Below are 19,822 nucleotides of genomic sequence, written 5' to 3'. Positions count from 1 at the left end.
ATGGTACTGTAGTCTTCATCATGAAGACTGCAATCCACAGTGCAGTCAACATGCAGTTACCATGTTGAGAATTAAGGGAATTTAAAAAAATCACTGATCTGTTCAAGGCTAATACAGGCACTGATGATTCCTTCTTTTATGTTAAGTGTGGGCATGACTTTTTATTGACTCATGTAATAAGTGCAGCATCTGTATATATTAAATTAAACTAATTGAAATGTTTATATGCAGCCTTAGGGCTATTTAGCAAATTACCATCACAGACTGCATAACAGCCATCACTGTAATTCTTAAACCATGCATTTTAAAAGTGTGGAATCCTGCCGTTACCAATAGCAACAATGTTGGAAAAATATTTTTTGTTAATGGGAGAGATGGGTTCTAAAGTGTCCAAGAAACCAGCCTCATTATTTTTTCATCATAAGCCTAGTTCCCCCCCACCGCCATCACTATATCAGCTAAACAAAGCTTACAAGAACAAAACTTACCTTACTGGGGGAACTGTACATACAAAACAAAAGAAAATCCTTTAATGTTTTCCTAAACTTGATAAGGGTGAACTTTCATGACCTCTTGAGGGGCTTTCTGTTAAAACACAGGAAAGGGAAAGAAACAGACACTAACACTCCCCTTTTCAGGCCTGTAGCCAGGCAGACCATGGAAAAACTTTAACTTGCTCCCAAGTGGAATAAAGGGCCTATTCACCTGAAGGTGGAATGTTCTGGAGTCGAAGGGGGTGGGTCTGTGTCAATGATGGGCGAGGAGACTACAGTTTTCTTTAAACTTAAGAGACCTCTAAATGTCTGGAAAACACTGCCTATAGAGGAAGTGTGAAAACATTCTACGATTTCTGTTTAATGCAGGAAAAGACCAGGCTGAAATCTCATGGAAATGTACACTTCAAACAACCTCCTTACCCGGACTCCTCACACGTCTTGGAATGAACAGCGCTGCCATCAAATCCAAGAGGTTTATTTTTCCTTAAGCATCAAGAGATTTATAATGTCCCTACCTCGCAGATTCATTGCTGATAAAAAGAAAAGATCAAGAGAAACCAAACAGCAGTGCATTCTTTCCTGCAAGTTTTTCTTCACTTCAGCACTGGATGCTCCGTGTTGGACTTTCGCATGTGGACCAGCTACACCCATATCTTCCACACAAAACACTTTACATGAATCCCTTCCCTTGGGAGGACCTGGACACATCCAAAGTTCAAGGCTGATAAGTTATCAATAGAAAGACGCGGACTGTGGCAGCTGTCACAACCTTAATGCCAAAATACCACTGGAGTGGCCAGCTCAGAAGACAGGCCCAGACCATGGGCCTCTCAGCAACATTGACTAGTCATTTGTGTACAAGTCTTTATCCTCAAGTCAAAGAACAATACAAAGATTCACAATGACAGAAGTTCAGTGAAGGCTTTATTTCAAAAGGAAACAATTCTTCAGATTCAAACTGGGGTACTTTTGAGACATTTTGGGTCTGAATGCCTTTGTGAAAAAGGTGAGCGACAGACCCTACAACGATGTGATTCTTCAGTTTTGGTCTTCCAAACCTTGAATATGCAGCTACGTAAAGCTGAAAAAAACAGCTACTGTATGTGCTAAACTTATGCTAAAGCATTGAGTGTACATAGTATACAGCAAAGAGGAAACCACCTTTACAGTTCCAAATGTATCGACACAAACAGGCTATCAGAGACAAGTCAACAAACAAAACTGATAACCCTGCCTTCATACACCGTTCTGTGTCCATACTTTGGCAGTCCTTAAATGAAATAGTAGACTTCATTTTTAGAAGGATTTCAAGACATTCACATAACTACCATGCATAAACTGAAAGGCAGGGAAGCAAAGAAGCAGCCGATCTGCTTTCCGATAAGATCATAAACAGGCCGGTGTTCTCCTAAATGAGCTAATTCTATGGAGTTATTTCCTCTAAGCATTTATCACCTTAGAAATGGCTCCTACAGCAACAGGACTGAGCCTGCAACACAATGGCATCACAGAAAGTACAAGGCTTCGACAACAAAATAAATGTAAAGTCAAGATCTTGAAAATGCTCTGCTGTAAGACAAGTGGCAAACATGACACAGTTCCCCGGAGAGCAGCAGTAATATAACTGTGGTTTCTTGCTGTATGATCGGCTAAATGAATAACAGCACATTGCAGAGCTGTAGGCGGTGTGAAAAAAAGAAAGCTGCTGGACTGGGATGTACCCAGACGAAAGTCACACTCGACCTGTCTTGTCCGAGCTGCTTTCCTCTCAGTCTTCGCACGTCACCTGGATGGTTTCCCACTCAAGACTGGGTGCAGTCCTGACTACATGATGGGAGGCTTGGGCTGTATCTCCAACATCTTAAAACGATGCACACGCTGTTCCAGCCAGAGCAAACTGTACCATCCACCCACTCAACAAAGGGTAAAAAAAAAAACACTCAGAGACACATCTGGCGAGAAGAAATGAGACTTTATCTTTACACCAAGAGTTGCAGGGCTGGGGAACAAACCTTTGGCAAAACTGACAAGGGTATCCTCGAAGGAACAGCAGGACGATATCTGAATTTAAGAAATGAATACTTTCTTAGTTACAAGAAATGAATAAGCTACCTCCTGTAATCTACTCAATGATTTATCGTGTCACCACAACCTTCTTAGCCGAGGACGGAGAAATAATGGAACTTATTCAAATTCCACCTAAAAGCAGAGAGAGCATTTGAGAAAAGACTTTGGCAAAATGTTTCTGGTAGTGTCAGCATTACTAAATCACTCACCTGCTTGTTTAAATGTAACATTTAAGTAATACACTACACTTAACCTGTTTAAGCGTGGATCTTCTTAACTCTGTAGAGCATATAATACATTTTATTACTACAGGAAATCCCTGAGCTTTCAGAGAACAAGAACAGATTTAGAGTGTTAGTCTACAGTACAGTTTTCGCTGCTAATCTAGAAAGAATAAAAACTGGTAGGCTTAAACCTTAACTTCCCTATCTTAATTAACTAACCTTAACATGAACCAATGTTTCACAAAAAGACATAAGAAAGACTAGAAATGAACCTTTGGGTTTTCTGTGCTTACATCTACCACATGCCTGTTTAACAAAAGTCCAGGATCATTAAGTATATTAAGAAGCAGCCGACTCTATTGTGTTTGGATCCTCCCCTAAACCAAACCCATGTTTTAAGCAAGCAGTACAGTCTCTAAGGTCTCGTAGAGAAGGAAGAGTCCTGTTCGTCCCAGTTCATCGCTAGCTGGTTGAACCACAAGGCAACAATCCTAGCCATTTATTAAGTGCATAAAAAAAAGAGTAGATCAAATGCATAACAGATCAAGACAGACAGAAAAGCGATAGGGCCCAAACCGAATTAACAACAAATGAGTAACACTGCTCCTAAAACAGCCTCCAGGCTAATATCATGTTAACACACGCACAAACAGTGTGGCTCCAACCCAGGCGACTATGACAACCTTCATACCAGCTTTAATCGGTCTTGTACACAGCAGCGTTTCAGCATAAGTGCAATGCAATAACCTTTCCACCCATCTATTCCTGCATAAGGACAATTTCTGCTTCTACAAAAGCACAACTTCCCACACTTTCATCAAACCCTTACATTATGGATATTATCTCATTTTCCCCATTTACAGCACAGCACTGATAAGCTGCTTTAAATCACCTCTTTCGCAATCCAAGCACTCTGTGCTGAAAGACGGCATTCTGAAAGTTGTATAATGTTAAAGGAGTTCTGTCTGTGACTTGACAAAATAAATAACTCTGAAAAGAAAAGGCTCTTTAGGAAAGTTTACTCAAATAGTTCAGCCTTCCTGTGACAAAGCCTTTATTATCAAAAGGCTTTGTGTAAAAAGTAAGCTTTGACGAGCTATTATATCTAACATTGGACAGTACTACAAAAAGCTCAAGTAAATGTTTTACAGCTAATAAAATACATGTTGCATACAGGTATGTCAACTGGCATGTTATCGTGGAATAGCCAATTAACATAGCTGGTAAATTAAACGGTTTCCATTGCTAAAAACAGATCATTCCAGACTCAACTGAAAAACAAAAGAATCAGATAAAAACTTTCCAACTGCTATGATTCATCTAGTTGTCTCAAGTTCACATTACTGAGGTGTTCCAAACTCCTTTCAGTAATCTTCACTGGCAAAACATGCAGACGAAGGAAAACCGGAAAGCTTTGGCAACAGAGAAATGTAACGTGAAGATTTACTGTCTTTCAGAACACCTGGTAATCAAAACTGCTATCGTACGGCTATACACCGCCCGCAATCCACAATTCAAGCACATTCAAAGCTACACAGAAAATTACCATGATTTAAATGGTTTGACTTGGCCATTCCATTGCTTGGGCTGTTTAAAAACACTCCTAAACAAGTTTAGAAAAGAAGCCGATTCAAACACACACCTGAGTAAATGCCATATGCCCTAAGGCTAATGTTTAGTACAGTGCTTGATAAAGTGTGCGATAATTACTTCGTCTCGAATCCCATAAAATTTCCAGTCAGGTTGGAAAGATTCCACCTTACAAGAAACGCAGTCCAATGTTTTTATAATGGAAAAGAACGGAGGAGACAACCACAGATCCTCCTGAGAACTGGAACGATTGGAAATTTTGCCCCACTGAGATCACTAATGGTTGAGTGGTTGAGTCCCAGCCTGTCGGGAGTACTGTGCGTCTTACCCAGAGAGAGAAGCGTTATTGGCATTTTCGGGCTTACCACATGGCACAAACAAGTGATGCCACCAAAGGCCCAACAACAGGCAGTGAGGTCCAGATGGAAGGAGTGATGCAATGATCTCGCGCAGAGGTAAGAAAGCTACTCCAGCAGTAGAAAAGGAAGAATTCAACTTCTTTTCAGCTAAAGCAGTGGCTCCCGGTTCTGGTCCTGGTGACCCACACACCTGCTGGTGTTTGTTCCAGCCAAGCCTGAGCTCTCAGTAACACAATTAAATAAGAATCATTGACTTAATAATAAGATTATTTTGAGCTGCTTGTTCCTGGCCCTTAAAACATATTGGTGCTTTGACTGCTGTATTTTGCAAGCGAAATAAAATTCCAAACTTCTGACTAGAAACAAAATGCAAGTATTCCAACAAAGCACCCTTGTAGAACAATAGAGGCCTCAACTATCCGATGAAGGATGGGATGGGATGAAAACCAGCGGGTATGTGGGACACCAGGACCCGGATTGGGAACCGCTGAGCTAAACGTAGAGAGTTTTAAAAAAGTCCAACACATAACTCTAGCTCAGTCCGAGAGCAAGGCCATCCTTGTCACAGATCAATGCTAAAGAGTGAAAGGATCGAAGCCCTGCTAACATCAACAAACATTTAATCACGCACGTCGGTGGCAAAATGAAACAGCTGGCCAGTTTCACTTGAGTCCAATGAGATCCTGCACCATTTCCAGAAGAGTGGACAGCACAATCATGCGATCTGTGCCCTCCTGAGAATCAGTTCAGTAACAGTTTATAAAGTCCTTGAATTTAAACAGTGAAAAGGCCTATTTGCTTCTTTTCCACCTTAATCGTACCCTCCATCTTTCGTTTGCCATCTGCATCAAAATCAAAGAGCATGCTAACTGCAAAACCTGACTTTTATCTCCCCACTGGGGCTAAACTTAGAAGCTCAGCAACTGCATATATTTAAGGTACCAGGACCTAAAAAATATGAAAAGGAAAAACCATGAAGAAAGAGAAACCTTTGACTATTGTGGATGAACAGCAACAAAACAATACTCCGAACTGAGTTCAAATATTACTAATTCTGCCTAAACAGGAAAGCTGGACGGTTATTCAAAACGTGTCTTCTACATACTTAGTCACAGAAATCGGAATAGTCTCAAACACGCTTAAATTAACACCAGCAGCATTTTCAAATGTTCCGTTAAACTTTTTTTTGTTCAGGTTCAATCAGATGCCTACTATTACAAGCATATGCAAGGCTCTCACTTTGTCATAGTTATCTATTCAACTTTATTTAACCTTTTACTGCATCTCCTTCAGATCCTCACTTAAGGAAATGGGGTACAATGACAAATTTTAACTTGGCATGAAGTATCCGACTTCATCATTAAAAGTGACATTGTATTCTCTGTCGTCTAACATCGCAGTACATATATACAGTAGATTCCCCTAGGGAATCTTAGAATAGAACAGCTACTGTTCACGCAAGAGAGAAGAAATGATTCACCTGCCTCTAATCTCCTCGGAATTACAAATGGGTTACCTAATGGCCCCTGATATTTGTACAAGAGGAAAACAATGCTGCCCACTGCACAGTGAAAAGCAAGGACATTAGAAGAGAGGAGGAACATCCCTATCTTGTATCACAAGAAAAAAAAAACAGTTTCAGATTCACAAGAGCTGGAACTCTCTCCAGTTTTCCCAACTGCTGAAACGTGCAACAAAATGACCGGGAATTAATAACTGAACAGCACTCCCCCACACATACGTACCCTAACCTGCAATATTGCTGTGAATTATGACGAGACGGTTCCGTGTTCACTGGTCCACGTTTCTGGTCTTATCAAAATGAATGAAAACAAGCAATACAGCAGGCTCACATAAACAGCCACAAAATGTATTTTTGTCATCCGCTTGAATCCTGGGACATTAATTCAGTGGTCTTAAATTTCTGGGTAAAAGTCTCATTGCCAACGGAAAGAAAACTCAACAACAAAGCATCTCTAATGGCTTCAAGTTTGCAGTAAATAAAGCAAGCTGCCCAAGTCACAGGACGAGGTACAGTATAGCAGTGGAGCAGATACTGAATTTGCAGCAGTCAAGGAACTTAACACCTAATTCTGGAAGCAACACCTGACATCTCAGCCAATATGTGCTGCCCTCTCAGACAGGACACGGACTGGTTTAACGGCTTCCATTCACCTTCCTGAGCTCTGCAGCATCCACAGGAGTCACTGAGAACGACTTCAGAGCCCAAAATAATTTTAAAAAATGAGGCAGTATAGAATTTGAAGAGCGGGGTGAAAGCTGTAGTTTGTGATTCAAGCACCAGTGAGCAGCACCTTGCATTGTATCCGTTTGCCAGGGCTGTACAGTAAACAGGTGGCCATTGCTCCTTCATTCCAAGTATTACGACTAGTCACACAAAACACACCCTCAGTCATTACTCACGCATGCTCCCTGTCTGACAAGAAGAGGTTAAGGGCAAATGAAAGCCTGTGCCACTTGCACACTAGTCTCTACTGCTACTCTACTCTTATTTTTTTTCCCACCCCAATATCTAAACCTCCATCTCTGCACGACATCTGCCTTGTGCAACTCACACTCGGCCCCGTTTCCTGAGCCGGCAGATTAAAAATAGCTGAAGTCATCGTTACAAGAACTCAACCCTGATCTACACTGGCGCTGCCTGCCAAACCGAATGCATACCCTGTTAATGTTACGCAACGCGAAAGGACGCAAAACAGTATGCTGGCAGATGAAGCTCTTCCTTTTTAAGAACAGCACTGAAAGCATCACAACAATTATACCTTGGAAACCTAATAACTGTTTTTTTTAACTCAGAACACGTCAACAGAAGGGAAGCTATTTGAGTGCCATTTAAGGACAACTGTACCACATAACTGAGGAGGTACTGTGCAAGTGGCCACAAGAAAAATCTGTCACCGAACTACTGAAAACAATCAAGGATTTCATTTCTTTCGATGCACCGTCTTGTGTAACCTCAAACACCATTTAAAAACCTACAGAAAACCAGGTTAAAAGCAAGAATTCTATTTTTAAGATCCAAATATTTCTGACCAGCAATTTACATGCTGATCATCATGTCCAAAGTCACAAGCAGCCATCTGGATTTCATCATTTAAATATTGCCACATCCCTTCAGACAGACAGCAATCACAGCCACTACAACAGAATTTCTAAACAAACATTTCAGAGACTATCCCACAAGTAGCCAAAACAGCCATACCCCCAAACCTTGATTAAGGCCTACCTGGCCCATTTGGCAAAGCCACGCTGAAATCAAGCTCTGAGAATGCGCGTAAGCTTGATACTTCACACCATCTTGCCACAGAGTACATTTCTTCCCGTTAATGTACCATATCAAGATCTTGAACTAGCAACGAGTGGGGTTTATTTCGCTACATACCACCAGGTAACACAAGCTGAGAAAACAGTTCAATCAGCTTTATGTTCAAACGGTACAAAAAAAAGTAGATGCATAATTAATAATAATAATTCCTTACACTTATATAGCGCTTTTCTGGACACTCCACTCAAAGCGCTTTACAGGTAATGGGGACCCCCCTCCACCACCACCAAGGTGCAGCATCCACCTGGATAAGGTAACCTGGGGCCTAATACATTTCATAAAGTTATCGAACACTGTTGTCAGTGTGCTAGTTTTTGACTTACCAGCCACAAATGAACAGCAGAACACCTGAAGGACAACCATAATGTGAGGAGAGGGTAAAATGGGGCCCCAGAAGAGACACACTGACACGCCTTCCAGCCTCAATCCCTTTCCTACAGTTAACAGGTTCTGTGACTGCTGAGCTTAATTCAGATCTCATTTCACAGGCAGTCCGGACAGGTGTGAACCCAACCACCTGGTCTCACAGGCTGCGGTACCTGCCGAGCTAGCGAACAAACCCAAGCAAGGAAGCTAAACGGAATTTGAATGGTTTTAAATAATGGGCTGTGAAATCAAACCACGCTCTTCCTGAGGACATGTTCAACAGAAGCCGTGAGGTTTGGAATGCTATTCCGTGGCATTCCACGGCTTTCTAAAAAGGCAACAGGGGCTACACAAGGTTTGTAACGAGGAGCTGCAGAAAGAGCTTTTCTTCGTAAAATAAAGATGGAGCCGACCAAAAGAATTCTGCAACGGGCAAAAAGAAAATAAGAGGAGCACAAGGGGAAAAAAGGGGCACACTTCTTAACCACGGCGTCTGCAGATCTTCTCCAGCAAAGAACTACAACAGCAATAAAATGGACTGGCTCTCTGCAGCTACTGTAGTGGCCATGTGATCTGGGGGTCTGTGTGCTTTGGTGCCAACAAAATGCAAACAACACTTTACACACAACACTCGAGTTTTTCCACCACTCCCCCGTGGCAGTGAAATATGAAAGAACTGCAGGGATACACACAAAATAACTCAGCCAAAAGTTCCAGACACAGGAATCCCAGCTTCCCTGCCGAATGAAACACTTCACCCAACTTAAGGTGGCCATGCACACAGCCCCAGCACCTCCAAGGTCACAGGTCCAGACCAAAGCCCCTAGCAGGACGCGATCCTGTCGGCAAGACTGAGAACAGGCTAGGCTGAAGAGAGTGGGGCGCCAACAGCATGGGGAGCTTCATGGCGAGGCGGTGTCTGCAGTGGGCCGGGGTTGAGACACTGACTGGAGCTGAATTGTTTTAATGAAATGAGACGAATCCAGTGCACAATACGGGTCAAAGGTCGGGGTACGCAGAACTTGCCAACTCTCGCAAGAGGCAGGACAGCAGCCCTCCCCGCACACACACGTCTCATCAGTCCCAGGTTACAGACCCGGATTGTAAACAAATTTCCTCCCCGCCGCGTCCGAGTGCGTCTCGACCAGCGAGCACGGCCAGATCCCCGCACCGTGCGTGTGACCTGCGGTCTCCCCCCCCCTCCTCATCTCGGGACTTTAGAAGCACGTTTCCCCGCTAATTTTTCAGAAATGCACGCTGGATCTTGAGGAAGGGAGGAAAAAAAAAAACCAAAGGCAAAACAAATCATCAGCATGTCGTCATCTGACTCCACTTATAACACACACAAGTGCAGCGAGCTTGGTTCGAGAGACTCGTCTCCCCTTGTCTGGCGTGCAAACGGCGCAATCGTGCTAAATAAAACCCATCACCCGGTGTTTGTGTTAATACACAAACGAGCTTGCACAATGGCGATCGCGGTGAAGCCGGACACACACACACTACCGCAGAACAATAACCTCGCCACGGGCAGACGTTACAAAGAAACTGTAACTCCTCGGCAAGAAAGCAATAACAAAAGAGCTCCTGTCCCGAGAGCCTGGATTTCGGCTAACTAGGCTTTCTGTATGTCCGCCTTCCACGGGGGGAAAAAAAAAGACTCGTTGCATTAAAGTGGAACCTTCACGGGACACAGTGACTTTGAATTAAAAAGGGCCAACTGGATCACAGCTATTTCGGACAGTCGTGTTCACAAACAGCAATAACGAGAAATCGTTCAGATCCTTAAATAATGCAAGCGGGAAAAAGCAAAGCACATTCCCTCCTGCAGCCGCTCCCCATCCCCCACCTGCACCCTGTCTCTCCCTCTTCGTCCTCCATCTTTAATCCGCGCTCCGTCTCCCTTCTCCCTCCAGCCCGGAAAAAAAAACCCCAACCCAAACTAACTCACCTTTGCCGTCCATTCCCGGACCGTTTGCCCCTCTCCGGAAGAAAAAAAAATCGAAAATATTTTAAAAACGGCGAAGGTTTTTTATTGGAAATTGGACCGCGAGCGGAACCGCGCCTTTCAGAAGAGCAGCAATCCTAAGCCGCCATCTGGTGGCATTTTCCACAATCGAATGGCGCAATTGCAGACCGGAACCAGAGCGCCCTCTGGCGGACACAGGCGGGAACAGCAGAGGCGCGCCTAGGGGCTAAAGGGAGGGCTTGAAAGACCCCGCCGTTCATGTCAGCCAACAGAGGACACGCTGTTACGTCAGCACAGGAGGGAGGGATCCTGTGCCGAGATGGGGGTGGTGGTGGTGGTGATAGGGGGAGGAGGGTCATGGAGTGACAGCACCCGGTTTTGTTTGTTTGCTTTTTCATTTTGTGGGAAAGCGGGATCCTGCATGGGACAAACACAAGCGGTGTTTTGTGTTTCTCCCTGGCGGCCCGGAGTGATGGTGTCCGGCGCCTGTGATGGCTGTGAAAGAAATGCAGTTCACACCAGGGGGTACAGAAACGCAAGGCGTTCCAGACTCAATGAAGAGCAAAAGAAAAAAACACACAGTTTAAAACGGGGGGGGGAGAAACACTGTATTTTAAAGCAGCTTTGTGCCTGGGAGATGACTGAGGCACGGCTTGACTCACTTTGGGATCGTCCGTGGTCATTTGAAGGCTCAGAGCAGTGTTAGAATACGTCTTCTGTATTTCACAACTTATATAGATTGGAGTTGTCCTGTAAATTCGCTCTCCGTTTTATTATCTTATCAGTTTATTCTTATGTGATTCAAACATGCTAATTTATTATTATTTAACGATAAAGTTATCGCAGTTATGAACACATTTTTATATTTTGAGAAGGCTTGATGGTGTTTAAAGATTAATACTTAATACTGACGATAGTAGGCAAAGGTCATGTAAATAGTTGATTAGAAAACTGGATAATGGAAAGAAACCAGAGTTCAGATAAGGGGTGAGTGCTCAAACTGTTGTGATGTAAACAGTGAGGTCAAAATCTGTCTTACAACCACTCCACTTCTTCAATTTATAGTGACAATATTGATTCTGGAATAACTGAGAAGAGATGTGAAAGTACTTGGACATAAGAGAAAGGCTCTGGGGAGGCCAGAAGTGGAATTTAGCCAGGACAGCAGGGTTAACACTCCTACTCTGACAGTGCCGCGGGATCTTAAAAGACCAAGCAGTCAGGACCTTGTTTATTTCTCATCCAAAGAGTGGAACCCCCTTCAGTTCAGGTTCCATTCTGCCATACTGGGGCTCTGGGCTGGAAATTCTGTTCCAGAGGGAAAAGAGCCACTTTTCCACACAGCAACTGACTCGAGGCAGATAAATTCAATCCAGAAAGACTTAGACACAATTCAAGACAGGACAGGTTACTTTGTAAATGTGAATTTTGAACATAAGACAGGACCTGCTGAGCTCATTGAGGCTCTTTACGAGAAAATAAAAATTCAATTAAAAAAGATTAATTTTTATCCACACATTATTTCACACACATAGGGCACGTGGAGAAGCAATGAAAAAGGCAAGAATTGTGTCAGGCTATGTTGGAAAAAAGTGAGAATCGGTATTTCCCCCTCCAAAAAAAATCTTGCTGTTGAAGGAACATTCCAAAGAAGAGTCAACAGCTATGCTCTCATGTTTAAAGGAATATGCTACACTGCCAGGGAAAAATAATTTAATCTTTATTGTCTTAAACAGAGGGGACTATGAGGGAACTCAGTTAAAGTATTTAAAAAGGCAAAGACCAAATCAAGAGTGAAAGATTGCACCACAGGACAGAAGACAAAAAAATTGGAGAAGTGCTTTTAAAATTTAGGACACACATTTAGAACATATTTCGATACAGAAGGTTGTTAGTGTATGCAACAGGCTAGCAGTGTTATTGAAGATGATTCATTGGCCGCTTTCAAGACATCAGATGAGGTATTTCCACCAATAAGCTATAAGCAGCCAATTTGTCTGGTAGACAAGTCAGCCTCTTGTTTGCAACCTTTCTCATTTCTTAAAGTAATAATAACAATAATTAATAATTTCTTACACTTATATAGCTCTTTTCTGGACACTCCACTCAAAGCGCTTTACAAGTAATGGGGACTCCCCTCCACCACCACCAATGTGCAGCCCCACCTGGATGATGTGTGAAATTAATACACCTTATTGTTTGTGATGGGCGACCCTGACTGTAACCTAAACTGACTGGCCAGTTATAATAAACATATTTAATTTGCGCTTTTATCCAATTTATATTTCCACCAATTGATATCGCTGGGCGTTACACTGAAATGACTAGAGAAAGTCAAAGGGTTTAAGGGGAGTACTTCACCTGGTGTTTAAATCCACAGCCTTTCAGTTTAAAGTGCACAGTGCTTAAGACTGCTGTACATTGCTCTTGATAAATGCAAATTGAAGCCCTATAACACCAGGAAGCACAAACTGAAAATAAACTAAATACAAATTAAATGAAAACATAAATACTACACAAATCACAGCAATAATAATGATAACATAGGTAATACTGATTTAAAACAAGGCTACTGTTTAAATCTCTTGAGATTTTATTATTTAATGGTTTGCATATGCATAATTGGACCCATAGCTTTTTAAATAAATACTTGCCAACAGTATTTGCTTTTCATATGATGTGATTATGAGTCACTAATGCTCCTTGTTATTCTTTCAAGCATATTTAGTTATTTTACTTTCCGGTTCCAAACTTGCCAAAGATTAAACTCCCCCTTGAATAGTTTTTATACAAAACGTTTTTTCCTTCAAACAAAAAGTGCTGAACATAAATGCTATTGTACACTTCTCTAAGTGATCACGCAAAAATCAAATATCCATTCCTTGTATACAAAATGATCATTGTGCATTTAAAAAAAAAGTGAATTTTCAGTAGAAAACGATCTCGTTGAATTGTTCTACCAGCCTTATTCCATCGTAAATGAGTTTGCAGGGCTCCTCGTTTTGAAAATAAATCTTGATTTGCATAATTATTTGTTAATGGTTATGCATCTATCTTTAGGGACTTATGACTCATCTGTGATGTTGTGTACCCAGCTGAAAGAAGATACAGTTGCATTACATTCGAACTAAATGGGGCACTGAGATGATTCATCTGCTTTATTTATTGATGTGTTTGTTTCCCTATTTGTACGGCTGAATCTTTTAACAATGATATTTAGACACATGGGTTTGAGAACACCTACTGAACTGAAATAGCTGAACTGACTTGGTGCTGTGCTCAGGAATGGATCGGCATCCATCCTATCCTGGGATTATTTTGCCTTGTGCCCATTGCTTGCTACCCTGTACTGGATAAAGCAGCTGGAAAATGAATGGATGGACTTAGTGCTATCAAGTAGGCAGTTATAATGGGAACTTCTCTCTGCTGTTTGATTATTTTTAAGTTCTTGAAGGAATACAAGTGTTTTTCAACCCATTTCACCCATCATGTACCACAGTTAATTGCCTCTGTTTTTAGTTTGCTCTTATCAAACTCCTTTGCAGATATACTGTATGTTTTAGGATAGCTAATTTACAAATAACTTTATGTGTCTGGTTAAACAATATATTTCATTTTGGAGTGATTCTTATTCCTGTTTTTTAATAAGGTCTGTCAGTTGTGGCCTACTTATATTTGGCTACAGTGATCCACGGAGAAAATATCAAAATAGGAAATTAAAGAACTGAATCTTTTTCAATATGATTTATTTAATCTAAAATACATTTAGATTTAAATCTTTTAATCCAACCTGACTCACCACCCTCTATCTCTTGATTTTAAGGCTTTTACAACTTTGAATAGTTGCACTTTTGAACGTGACGAGGCAAAGCAGCTGTCAAAGGTTTTCTGGGTAAAGTTCAATCAGGTGGGGCATAAATCAGGATAAAGAGTAAAGCTGGAACAGGCCGCTCTAGGTTTCCTTGGTTACCAGGCTATCAGGGTTGGCTCAAGGTCTTTGTGTTCTGTCGTGTTCCTAGAAAACGTAGTTTCTGATCTTCTGGTTCCGAAGACAAATAACAGTCTAGAGCCTAATAATAACTGAAAGCCCACTTTCTCACCATTGAACTGTTGCCTTTCTCTAAGCAAGAAAAAAATGCTAAAAGATATGGCTGTGGTGGATGCTGTAGAGAAAGTGCTGGAGTGATCTTATTTGTCAAAAGCTTATTTCAGGTGGATGCTGCATATTGGTGGTGGTGGAGGAGAGTCCCCATTACCTGTAAAGCGCTTTGAGTGGAGTGTCCAGAAAAAGCACTATATAAGTATAAGCAATTATTATAATTATTATTATTATTATTATTTCGATAACAAGCAACTGTATTAATAACCAAGTGTTCAAGAACGTAGATTAATTCCATAGAGCACACAAACATTCTGCCAAATGGAATAAAATAATCATATCGTACAATTTTGTTCATTTTTGTTTCACCTGTGTTTGGAGGGGAGGCAGGGTTATTGTAATGAAGATGGAATGATAGGAGAAATATACATTTTTCACTTCACTTCAGTCCCTGTTCCTTTGGCAGTATATTTCAAAGAGCTCTTCTTCACAATCCAGTCAACAATCTTCTGTTTATTTTCCAATGTCAGATGCAGGCACAGGTACTGAATTGCACATATACAGTAGCCTGCATGAGAGATCCCTGTGAGCACTGGGTAATACGTGCTGTCATCTTGATTCTCCTTCCCATTTTCATGTGGAGTCATTCAGACTGGTGTGGATCTGAATACCAATGCCAGCTTCATTCTCTCATTTCCTTCTCCAGTCCCAGTTCGCCAGCAGTAGCAGGACACTTGTCTTCAGCAAACTTTTTATCCAAACCCACAAAGTAAGTTTGTGTTTGTCAGCTTTGTATTTGTGGCAAGGTACAGTACTTAGCTGTGGAATGGTTAGACCTGCTAGATACACAGAGAGAAACTAATCTTAAAATCTAATTTTTAATAAGACAGAAAGGCAGCTGTGTTTCTGTGGAAGTAAGATAACTGAACTCTGCTTTTCAAGGGTTCCTTCTATGGATAGTGGAAGACAACAGATTGTACATACAGTCGTATGCGCATTGGCTTTAAGTGTTATCCATCTTCTAAAGACATCCACTTTCATGCTTGAGGGGGAAGTAGAGGTTTCATAGACAAAAACACAAAGGACAGACTACACAGCTGCTTTTTGAAGGGTGGAAAATCCTCAGGCAAAGTTCTCTTATAAATAAACCCAAACATCCTCTTTTTCTCCAAGTCAGGTACTTTACGCTGACAGCTGAACCTTCTTGGCTGAGGTCAAATGTATGAAATAATATTTGTCATCGTGATGAAGTTTTTAGATTTTTGTTGTGCATCATATTGTCAGTGATCCAAAGAATTTCTGAATTTGAAGGGTTAGAAGCAACAACTGTTACAGAAACCTCTAAAATCTATTTTCTGAGACTTCTCTTTAATTCTGGGAGTTGCCATGACGAATAAGCCTGCAGTGCGCTCCTGCGCAAATTACTGTGACACACTTTTGTACAGGAATTGGTTATAAAGGCTATTTTCAGCTTCTTTAAAATGATACTATTATCTCTTAAGTCACATTAACAGTTTGCTGCTTTTTGAGAACTTCGGTAATTCTAGATATTAACTACATATTTAACCAAAAAAGAGTAGTTTCTTTAAGTTGAGCTTTAGGCTTATATCGTGGTTTCTTTCAAGAAATGGATAGCTGAAATCCTTCAGTCAGTTAGGTTCTGGAAACCAAATAAGCTAGGTGGGCCAAATTGCCTCCTCTCATTTGTAACCTTTTTATGTTTTTATTTTCCACTTCTAATACACGAAAGGCTATTAGTTAAAGTACTCAGCCAGAGGCAGGGAGCTCTGCCAGGCTGTCCCTGGACAAACCACAAAATAAAGCAAAATAGAACTGCTTGGCCCTCAGGTGATTTCTGCATTTCGTGCTTTTAACAGCAATGGTCAAAATTCACAAAAAAATAAAACCACATTTATTAAACCTCAGTTTAATATAATGGAATGATCCTGATCATGTTTATTTGTTTGTAGATTGCAGTCATGTTTTATTCATTTCCATTTTTTCCTTTTTGAAAGTATCAAAAGAAAATCATATAGTTTCCTTCCAACATTCTGGATGTGATTCTGTAGATTAATATTATTATTATTATTATTATTATTATTATTATTATTATTATTATTATTATTATTATTAATAATAATAATAATAATAATAATAATAATAATAATAATAATAATAATAATAATAAATGCTTAAGTATTATAATTATACCATTATTAAGATTCAAATGGTAAATAATTATTTTCACATTTACAAGTATTTTCAATAATTGTCAATAATTGCCTTTCATTTATCGCCAAAGCTAAGTTCTCCACCATAATCATATGATGCTGTAAGCATATTCATGTTGCAGACATAGCCTGACTTTTCCCCTGCAGGTCTTTATGCAGAAAGTTTTATGTTCATTTTAGTAAGTGGCTCTGGCCAGGATTAATTAAACTAAATTCCCTGTTGAATGCAGGACTCTTTGCATTCAATATATCGGGCTTAAGAAAAGAAAACAGTTCAAGTAGAAATACCACAAAAAACATATGGTTCCTCTGGAATCAGTCCCAGGTTTAACAGTGCCCTACTTAAGCAGGCTAAAAGAACTGAATCTTTTTAGTATTAAATACAGCAGACTGAAAGAGGAAGCCGATTCAAGTATTTAAACTACTCAAAGGCATTGATAAAGTCAGCCCAATGGGTTTCCTCAAAATGAACTGTACAACAGTTGGAAGCTACAAGGAAGTACATCTAGACCTGAAAGCAGGAGGGAGTTTTCATACAGGGGCTGTGGGGAGTGGAGCAAGATATCTTGGTAGTTCTCAAAGCTGACAAAATTTCTTTCAAGGAATGTCTGGATGAGATCCTCATCGTGCCAAAGCAATGGGGACAAAACAGGACATTGCCCTGCATGTCTAGACACGCACACACTCTCACCAGGGCCAATCTTCCCAGAAGCCACTTAACCTAACTGTGGGAGGAAACTGAAGCTACGGGAGGAAACCCGTGCCAGCATGTGGAGAACATACCAACTCCATGCAACACTCCAGGTCTGAAATTGAACCCATAGCCCCAGCAATGCCCCTGGGAGGAAGCAATGCCAACCACTGCCACTGTGCCTGTCACGATATTAGTTCCCCCTCCTTAAGGGTGCTCCAGCCCTTTCACTCAAGACTTTATTCTGTGCACCTGTTTCCCATTCCCAGCCCCCCTTAAAAGCCAGGCGCTGACGCTCATCCCGGCTCTGCTCTGATTTCCATATCGTGCGAGTCCGGGACCAGGAAGCGCCTGGTCCCGTTAAGGTTTTAACCTCGGTTCCCGTTCCTGTTCCCCGTCCGCCGGTTCCGACCCGGCCTTCGTGGTTTTTTAATTCCGAGTTCTGATGGATCTCCTGGTTTTGGATTTACCCTTGCGTTTTGGATATTCCCTAAGGACTACTCTCTCGGATTGTTCGCCTCGGCCACACCTCCCCCGTGCACCAGCGCACCTTGGACACGCCCCCCTGTCTTCAACCCCGTTTTCCTGCATGACGTTTCCCCAGTGTTTCCCCACTCCGTCGGACTGTGTCATCCGCATAGGGTCCGGAAAGAACTGTTCGTTACAGTGCCACTGTGCTGTCCTCCCAGATCACTTTCAAGAGATCAAGAGTTATATTGGCGGAGTGACCTCTCATTTCAACCTTCCTTATGTCATCAACACAGTCCAGTGAATTTCCTTGGCCAGTTATTGAGAATGATGTTTTTCAAGCCATTGAACAGAAGAAGGTGTGTGTTGGGACATGAGATTCAGGAATCCACAAGCTTCCACAAGAGATCAGTGGCTTGTGAATATGTCACACCATTGGTATCAATGAAGTGGAGCTACTCTAGAGATCATTTAATAAAGATACATATTTCCCTGCATTAGCATTACTGTACATTGAAACCAAATTCAATTTGTACTGTTTCCAAGTAGTGTGGATATCAGAGAAAGATGCCTTACAATCATTGATTCAATTTTCGCAGGATCCTTTTGAACTTTTGAAGTTTAATAAAGCCTGGGAATGTGTTGTTATGTTTTTTGATATCATGTTCTTAAAAGTCAATTTTTTATGTTTTTTGTCTATGTTGAAGACGTGGAGGCCACTTTGTGCATATTTAGTAGCAATGAAATACCAGCAATAAATGTGGATTAATGAAAACAAAAACATCCTGGTCCTCATATCCCCTTTGACACAAGACAAATCTTAAATCCCTGGTCCCACATTGTTAAAATTAATATTGTTATTTGAAAATTATATTCAAATGAAGACGTTTTGTCTTCTCAAAATCAGCTTATCACTTAAGATGTTAGCCAGTATTACTGCTATGAAAAACTGTATTTCTGGAGGCATGCTGGCATCTGTAATAAAAACCGCAAAAACCTTCCGGAAATCTTACCCGTGATGGTGGCCTTGTACAGTAGATAAAGGTTAAGGTAGTCTAACTGAGTTTAAGTTGGACCACTTTAGTCTTTTCTTCAGCCCTTAAGGCCTAGAGGACTGGGACACCTGCTGGACTGCTGACATTAAGCCATAGCATGGTACAAAGAAATTGACTTTGATAGAAAAGGACAACAAAATTGGGTCTCTGTTAAAAAAAATATACCTGCTGTCACTCTTAATACATACATTTGCGCTTGAATCTGAGCAATAGCCTCACAGTCTAACAAACAGAGAAATATTTTTTTACAGAATTTTAACCATCACCCATTACAATGGTAATACCATTATAACCAAGATTAGTAAAATACAGAAAACTTTAGACTCACAGATTTCCAGCAGCAAATAATTTTCTCTAAAAATGTGTTGTTACAAATAGAAACACTTTAGAAAAATGCCAGACAATATTAAAGTCTATTGCTGTTACAGAACTGATGCAAAAGCAGAAATATGAACACATGTTGTAAAAAAAACAGGGAATTTAAATCAACCTATACTATAAACGACTTCTTATTTCTCTTTGTGGTGCACACTAAGGAACAGAAAAATGGGTACAATGAAATGTAATTGAACAGCACTGTCACCCACAGTAGGGTCATAAATGCATACAAGCAATTCATCAGCCCCTTGCATGAAAAGCCTTTGAAGAGAAGGAAAAAATATTAGTGAGGCAAGACAGCCTGTAGCTCAGACAAATCTACTGCAGTGCACTGTAACAACCAACTTAACTTTCAGAATTGTTTTGCTTTTTATTTTCATTTCAAAGAAACACAACCAGAACAAACATTGAAGTCCAGCAAGTCACATCTACTGTGCAAGTTAAACTATTCATCGCTCCCCTGCCCTACACAAAGCTGTTTATTT

At 40.9% G+C, this 19,822-nt stretch overlaps 1 protein-coding gene across 1 annotated transcript in view; it reads right to left on the bottom strand.

Annotated features, from left to right (window-relative positions):
- The window catches only part of stag1a (STAG1 cohesin complex component a), a 44,543-nt gene extending 33,967 nt beyond the window's left edge, over positions 1–10,576 (bottom strand). The window contains exon 1 of the mRNA XM_088613930.1: positions 10,398–10,576. The gene's annotated coding sequence lies outside the window, so the exon portion shown is untranslated. The remainder of the gene's footprint in view (positions 1–10,397) is intronic.
- Positions 10,577–19,822: the final 9,246 nt, after the last annotated feature.

Source organism: Lepisosteus platostomus, chromosome 2, assembly GCF_059453375.1.
Source record: "Lepisosteus platostomus isolate fLepPlt1 chromosome 2, fLepPlt1.hap1, whole genome shotgun sequence".
Taxonomy (NCBI): Eukaryota; Metazoa; Chordata; class Actinopteri; order Semionotiformes; family Lepisosteidae; genus Lepisosteus; species Lepisosteus platostomus.
The sequence above is the reverse complement of the archived record's forward strand: the minus strand, read 5'-3'. Positions and strand labels throughout refer to the sequence as shown.